An 8,115-nucleotide genomic window follows, 5' to 3' on the forward strand; every position below is an offset into this window, starting at 1 on the left:
ATACTGCACAGCAGTGCAAAACCAAAACTGCGAGGATCTGGAAAAACCAAAACTGGGAGGGTGTAGAAAAACAGATATTGCAAGTGGAGGAAAACCATAACTGGTTACGTGTGGAAAATCTATAATGCGGGAAGTCGAAAAACCAGTGGATTTTGTCCTGCATTCTTCTGCCAGAGATCCAGATAGAAACCTCATTTCCCCCTTACTTTTTGTGTCACCCCCGTGTATTTTGAAACCAGAGATGGAAGAAATGTAAGGGGTGAATGAGGTTTAGTCCCTTCCGCTTCTATGGAGAAACCTCTTGAAAATATGTTATTTTCCAGAGGAATTTTCCCGGTGGGTGTATACATACATAGATGCATTTAGCGTGGCGTAACTTTTTTTCACAAACGTGTATGTACATACAAATTAAATTTGATCGTTGTGGTTGATTTAAAAAAAATAATTTTTTATTTTATAATTTTTCTTTATTGGTAATAAACCTTAATTCACTAACTCACTATTACATCAAGACACTTTTACTTTTGATTCTAAGATTTGACCGATCGCGGTTTCAATCCGAATAAGACTAACTTCTTAATTCTGAAATCTTCTCCAACGAACCTCGGCCAGAAGCTTTTTCTTTTTTAAGCTTCTAGAACTTTGATTTTTGTTTAAAATAAAAGCTTATGCTGAAACTGTCGCATCTCGTTGTGAAATTAAATTATGCTGACCGATGCAATTTTGATTGAAAATCGGAACGCAATACTTTGGGCTTTGAGCGTGAGAGTTTGGCTTCGAACGGAAGCTGTTATTTACTTTACGATAGGTTTATTTATCTTAGCCGGACGGTCAAGCGCGGCCCTCGAAGTTAATGAAAAAGGCGGAGGCAGAATCTTAAACAAAGGCAAAGGCAATTTAGCTGGGATTGAATTTAAAAATTTGTTTATTAATTCCATAAATGGAACCGTTTCACGGGCTGGATAACTCTCCCCCTTCTAAAATGGATCGTCCCGATTCATTATGGATTTCGTTTAAATGATCTTTTAATTCTGTTAAAAATATATCTTCGTTAGGTTTTTCAGACTCTGGCCGTTGTTTTTTGGTTACAAACATATTTCTGTATTTAATAATAGGAAGAGAAATCAAATATATAATGATTAAAATTAATAATATAAAGGATATAGATATTTTGGTATTATTAATTTTAATGAATGGATTTAAAATATTTATATTATCTAAAGAGAGTTCTGAGTTATTTGAAAATATATAATCGGATATTTCGTAATTATACCCGTTACTCGTAGAGTAAAAGGGTATACTAGATTCGTGCAAAAGTATGTAACAGCTAGAAGGAAGCGTTTCCGACCCCATAAAGTATATATATTCTTGATCAGGGTCACTAGCCGAGTCGATCTAGCCATGTCCGTCTGTCCGTCTGTCCGTCTGTCCGTCTGTCCGTCTGTCCGTCTGTCTGTCTGTCCGTCTGTATGAACGCTGAGATCTCAGAAACTACAAAAGCTAGAAGGTTGAGATTTCCCACACATATTCTTTGGCTTCCTACGCAGCGCAAGTTTATTTTAGCCGAGCGCCACGCCCCCTCTAACGCCCACAATCGCCCACTAACGATTTTAAAATGGGTCCTGCGCCCACATCTTTAAAGATATCCGAGAAGTATAAATGCAATTTTGTTGTGTATATTTATACCTATCGAAATGTAGAAGACATTTTTCAAATCGGACCATTCATTAAAAAGTTATACGCTTTATAAATTGTCAACATATATCTATCTCCCTCGCACTCCCTTTAGCTGAGTTACGATTATTAGACACAGCGTTCGCACTCCCTTTAGCTGAGTGACGGGTATTAGATAGTCGGGACACCAACCCGACTATAGCGTTCTCTCTTGTTTTTGAAGTGGTTTGTAGTAATATAGTTAAGAATTTTGTTGTCTAAATTGGTATATGAAACGTTATTTATTGTGGTTGTACCATTAAATGTTATTAAGAATGAACCACCTAATTCGGAATTGTTGACGATGTTGTTACCATTTATTAAAATGGCACCATCTTGGATAATGTCTATTTTTTTATTTTTTTCTCTTATTTTTTTACAAATTGATTGTTCACCATTTAATAATCGGGTAAAACATGTTTTCTCTAAACTTAAAGTGCAATAATTATTAAAAAGTTCTTTCTTAAATGTAGACATTTCATAATATGTATTTTCGCATTTTGCGACTTGATTACTTATTAATAATTTTCCATCGATTTGGGAAATGGATCGAGTGTAATATATTTCGCATCTATTTTTTATTATTGGGTATTTTATATAAATTATTAAAAGTTCTTTGTGTAATGCGATTTTGAACACAGAGATATCCATTAAGTCAGCGATAATTACTGGCTTTTGCTCGTGTTTTAATATTTCTTTTATATCTTCATTGTTTAAAATTTTGGTGTTAAAAACGTCAATTTTTGCAAGAGTAATAGTATCAATTAAGTTTTGTAGGTCAAATGTTATTAATCGTAAGCGATGTTTTCTAAGTGGTAAATCTTGATCAATAAAAACCTTTTTAAAATCTTCAGAGAGAGATTCTATTTCTTTGAACAATTTGGAATTAATAATAGACTGTTTATTATTATTTTCAATTAAGTCATTGATTTTATTTTGTACTTTTATGAAATCATCATGATCCGGAGTTCCAGCCAACCATTTCCACACGGTGCCTAACTCATTTATTCCCCTTTTTGTTCTAGCTGATATTAACTGAGATAAGATTACTTTGATTACTTCTATGTCCGTACTTAATTTCCCATTGTGACCTTTTATTTGAATCCTTTTTTATATTATCTGATTCTATGTCATGTATTTCCTTATAAAAACTTAAATTAGTTACGTGGAATAAATCGTTGTAAGATCCATAGGTGAGTACATCCTTGTTGTCTTTGAACAGAAAAAATTCATGGTTCGAGTAATCAATTATTTCTGAACTGGCCAATATTATGATTGATAAAATATGTATTAAAGAATACATTTTCTGGAAGTTTAAAAAAAAAGAATTTATTAATGCTTAATATTATCTTTGTGAATAATTCTGTTTCTACTGTTGATTATTATTTGATTAGGCATATTATCCTTAACTATTTGCTTCTTATATCTTGGTTTTAGTTTATTTCTTTCTCCATATTTCTTTTCATAAACAACTTGTCCTACGTGATATTGTTTTTCTTTTCTGTTTTCATTATGAGTTTCTAACATTTTCTCCTGAGTATTTTTTAATAATTGTGGAATATTATCGTGTTCGATTTTATTATAAAGAATGTCAACAGGTTTTTGGTTTGTTGTGGAATGAATACTCTGATTATATTCCTGAGCGGCTCTTATTACGATTTCGGAATAGTCAGTTAAATTAAATTGTTCTAGCTAATTCTGTTAGTGTCGAATGTGCTCTTTCCACTTGTCCGTTTGAGGTACTGTATCTTGGGTCTGCGTAATGTAGAGTTACACCACATCTTTGTGCAAAGGATTTAAATTGAGCGGAGGTAAAGCTCGGTTCGTTATCGGTCATAATTACCTTGGCTTGGGGAAAATGTTGAAGTAGTTCCATTACTTTATTTTCGATATTTAATTTATTTTGAATTTCTTTAACTACTAGGAATTTAGAATACGCGTCAAAGTTAAAAAAGTTAAACTTTGCGCATAATATATATCAATGTGTACATTTTCGCCTTCTTTAGTTGGGATTGGGGCTTCCCCAATTGGAATTTTAATCGGGTGTCTGTTATATTTGTTCTCATTGCAAACACAGTGCAACATAAAAAATGTAACCGCATTTCTAATTTCATGGGCGGAAAGAACTCATCGAAATAAGCTAAAACCCATTTGGGTTTCTCTGGCTTAGCTCGCGTTTACCTTTTATAGCGAGTTAAAGTTTTACATACAAAATTTATTTGTAACGGCCATATCTTGTGAACCGATTAAAATTTCACTATCAAGTCTTCAGTGATTATGTAGCTATAAACCCAAGGAACTAAATTGACAAATGACTCTTGCGCACTTAGCACCTAGTGCACCTAGCGCGTTAAAAAACAAATTTGCCTCATTTTTCGATTTTTAACGCGCTAGGTGTACGTCTTCGCAAGAGTCATTTGTCAATTTAGTTCCTTGGGTTCATAGCTACATAATCACTAAAGACTGGATAGTGAAGTTTTAATCGGTTCACAAGATATGGCCGTTACAAATAAATTTTGTATGTAAAACTTTAACTCGCTATAATAGGTAAACGCGAGCTAAGCCAGAGAAACCCAAATGGGTTTTAGCTTATTTCGATGAGTTCTTTCAGCCCATGAAATCAGAATCGCGGTTACATTTTATAACCCTAAAAATGTTGCACAGTGAAATTTTACAATTTTGTATATATTCTTTTAGTTTTACAAATAGATTGGGCCAATAATATAATCTACTGATTTGTTTATGATTTTCGTCTAATCCCCTATGAGCTCGATTGTGTGTTTCTTCTATTATTATAGCTCTATCTTCGGCGTTTTCTACGTCTTGTAGAAATAATCGCGTAAAAAGAAATTTGTTAGTAAAACTATTTCTTAAAGAAACTTGAATATGATATAAATCTTCTAAACTACAATGAATTCCAACTGTTATGTTAGGTGGAAGATACTCTCTTAAAATGCTTATTAAGTTCTCAACTGTATCATATTCGATTATGTGTCTTGTCTTGTCAAAAATATCCAGTGACTCATGTATTGTATACCTCCCCGTTGTCAATAACGATTGTTGTTTAAATTGATTTAACGGTTTACGGGTCTCTTGTATTACACTTTTTTAAAACTACTTTCAGCTGAATGCTGTGTGTCTTGGTCTGAGTTTGACTGTTCAGAAACGTCTATATCGCTGTTTGTAATATTATTTATTTGTATTCGTGATAATGCATCGGCTACAACATTTGTTGTTCCTGGTTTGTATATAATTTTTGGGGTAAAACTTTCAATGAAAGAATACCATCTTTTCATCTCTACGTTTGGATTTTTATCCGAAATTGTGAACGATAAGGATTGATGATCCGTTTGTATTTCTATGCCAATTACTCCATATAAATAATTCCGGAGATTTTTTAAAGCCCATACTATAGCTAACAATTCTTTTTTATTTGTGGCATAAAGTTGTTCCGTTTTATTTAATGTTTTTGAAATAAACGTAATTGGTTTATTATCCTGTGTTAGTACTGCCCCGATAGCTACGTCTGATGCTTCTGTAGTTAAAACGAATTTCTTACTATAATCTGGCTGAACTAATTCGACTTGTGCTATTAGATTCTCTTTTAGCTCGTTGAAAGCTTGTACAGCTGATTCGTCAAACTGTATTGAAACTTTAGTAGACATTCTTTTAGAAACCTTTCCATTTTCCCCTCCTAGATATTTTGTTAATGGTTTAGCAATTTTTGCATAGTTACGGACAAATTTCCTGTAATACCCTGTTAAGCCTAGAAAACTTCGGAGTTCTCTAATATTATGTGGAATCGGATATTTTGTAATTGTAGCAATTTTTTCGGGATCCGTTTTAATTACATTATGAGAAACAATGTACCCTAGAAATGTGGTTTCTAATTTAAAGAATTTAGATTTTTCAAGAGAAATCTTCATATTTGCTCTTTGTAAAATATTAATTATTTTAATTAAATCAGCATAGTGTTGTTCAATAGTGTTTGAAAAAATAATTATATCGTCCATATAAACATGGCAAGTTTTCCCTACTTGTTCTCTTAGGATATCATCCATGGCTCTTTGAAAAATTCTGGGTGCGTTTGTTAACCCAAAAGGCATTCGTAAAAATTCAAATTTTCCGTTATTAATAGAAAATGCTGTTTTTTCAATATCTGAATCTTTCATTAAAATTTGGTGGAATCCAGATTCCAAATCAATTGTTGAGAAGTATTTAGCCTTTCCTAAATTGGCTAATATTACTGACGGGTCTTGCATCGGGTATCTATCCGGTATAGTGTTTTCGTTTAATCTTTTGTAATCTATTACTAATCTATGTTTGGGACTGCCATCTTCATTTTGACCTTTTTTGGGTACCACTAACACTGGAGAATTATATGGACTTCTACTAGGTCTTATAATATTTTCCTTAAGCATTCTATTGATTTCCGTATTAACGAAATCTGAAACTGATAAGGCATAAGGATATTGTTTACTATAAATTGCCCTGTCGTTTTCGGTGTTTATTTCACTCCGGATATCGGTACGAAATGGGATTTGTAAATTTATTTTTGAGTGTTCCTCCTCGATTATGTCAATTATTTTCTTCTCCAATACTTCTACTCGATTTGTACTGGTCATATTAATATTGTTCATTTTATTTCCCTTTGGCTCATTAGTTTCAATATTTTTTATTCTTTTGTTGACGGAAAAATCTACGTCGGGGTGTTTAGGATTTTTAGATCCAAAACTATTTAATTTTTTGTTGACGGAATTTTCATCGTCGGCGCGTTCAGGATTTGTTGATCCAAAACTATTTAATTTTTTGTTGACGGAAATTTCATCGTCGGCGTTCTCAGGATTTTCGAATCCCAAGCTTTTCTCACTATTTTCCACAAATAATGAATCTGTGTCTTTAGTACTTTTATAATCAAAATATTTTTTAATAATAAATTCTTTTAACGGAAGAATATTATTTTTTTCATCAATTATACTTATTTCATTTTTTTCCTCATTATCATAATATTTTAACTTTTCTGTTTTCCCTTTATATTCCAAGACTCCCTTTTCTATATTTATTATAGCTCCTATTTTCCTTAGTAAATTGAACCCAATTAGAAGATCAGATTCTAATCCTTCTATTTCATAAAATAAATGTCGTGTTCCAAATATATTTATAATATGGTAATACGTAATAATTGAATACCCATGAACTGTAGTTACTTTTTTATATATTGATAATTCATTTTCATTTTCAAAAATTCCCCTTTTTATATAACAAGCAGTGGCTCCTGTATCTATTAAAATCTTTAACTGCTTCTTGGTTATTCTGTCTACCCTATTTAAATAAGGCATTCCCCTGTAGGGGTCTCGTCTAAAAAATGATCTTCATTAATGTTATTTAATCTAGTTACTTTATTTGCTGGCTGATTAACAGTTCCATCTGGTTCCCTTTTTTGAGCTTGAGTTTGCTCTTTATTTTGATTTGAGCGATAGTAATTTGAACGATTATTATTTTGATAATAATTATTATTATATCTTCCTTGATTATTATTTGCCTGCCAATTATTATTCGGCTGCCAATTATTATTCGGCTGTCGATTGTTATTAGGTTTATTCTGGAGTTGAATAGAATGGTCAACATCCATTGGCTCAACAGCTTGTTGCTTTTGAGTGTTATTTTGGTTATTATTTTGCCAAAAATTTCCCTTTTGTGGCCAGTTATAATTTTGGTTATTACCCCAATGATTGCCCGTTTTATTATTATTATTATTATTCTGTCGTACTTGATCAAATCGTAAGTTGAGCACGGAAATTGTTTGATTCCAATTCTTGGACCTTTGCCAAAGAATTGGGCAAATCTGGTGAATTTAATGAGAAAAGAGTTTCTGATATAGATCCATTTAGTCCGGATATAAATATTCGTAGAGCGTTGCCCCTTATTGTTTTGTTTGTTTACTTGGTAATTACACTGTCCTTTCCGTGTGTCATTATGGTCTTGTTTATTAGTAAAGTCATTTTTTTATTAACTTCGTTATAGTATTCTGTAACTGTCATTCGGCCCTGCCTGAGAATACTTAGTTCTGACTCTAGAATATGCATTGGTCGTTTATCGCTATATACAAAATCCAGTCTAGATAAGATAGCTTGAAAATTTAAAACGGTGCCATGATTGGTAAGAGCATCATGGGCAGCTCCCATAATTTTATTTCGTAAAATTGTTAAAGCGATAAAGTATTGTTCACTTTGAATTTTATAAAGACTCATAACAGTTTCTGCAGCTTCTCTCCAACCTACATATTGTGTTGGTTCCCCGGTAAACTTTGGTAAAGATTTTACCACTTCAAGTGTTGTATCGCACTTTATAGTTGGGTCGATTGTTTGTATTTTATAATCCTCCACAGTGTTTGTATCTGTG

This window comes from Drosophila takahashii, chromosome 2R (genome assembly GCF_030179915.1).
Source record: "Drosophila takahashii strain IR98-3 E-12201 chromosome 2R, DtakHiC1v2, whole genome shotgun sequence".
Classification (NCBI taxonomy): domain Eukaryota; kingdom Metazoa; phylum Arthropoda; class Insecta; order Diptera; family Drosophilidae; genus Drosophila; species Drosophila takahashii.